The sequence below is a fragment of the Homarus americanus genome, unplaced genomic scaffold, assembly GCF_018991925.1.
Source record: "Homarus americanus isolate GMGI-L3 unplaced genomic scaffold, GMGI_Hamer_2.0 scaffold40248, whole genome shotgun sequence".
Classification (NCBI taxonomy): domain Eukaryota; kingdom Metazoa; phylum Arthropoda; class Malacostraca; order Decapoda; family Nephropidae; genus Homarus; species Homarus americanus.
This window is the reverse complement of record NW_024712526.1, coordinates 6,935,265-6,935,766: the sequence shown is the minus strand read 5'-3', so window position 1 is coordinate 6,935,766 and position 502 is coordinate 6,935,265.

Genomic DNA, 502 nt, shown 5'->3' with positions numbered 1-502 from the left:
AGTTCTACAAGCAAATATTTGGCATGAGCATGGGTAGTGTCTTTCTGCTCCTCCTAGCTCATATTTATGGAGTTTTTGAGTCTAGATTACTACCAGCCTGGTAGACTTACATTCCTCCATGAGCATAGATATATGATGATGTTCTTTGCCTTTGGCCTAGAAACAGTGACCCATTGGAATTTTTAGACAAGCAATGATATTGTCCCAAGTATCACATTCAAAATTCAGAAATAAATAAATGGATCCCTTCATTCCTTGATATAGCCTTGTCATGAGAAATGGCCAAAGCCTTTAGGTGGGTATGCAGAAAGCCCCACACAGGTAGACCCAGTTTTCATTCCTTTTGTCGAATCACCTGGGTCTGCCAAAATGTCAGGTTTTTCTGCTATGTTCTTAAAAGATGTCTGCGTATTTGGCAATGAATTTATTGATGAATTGAAACACATTTAGTTTCCATTGCACAGAGCTCCAGGCACCCTTCTGTGTTTGTTGATCGTTGTTT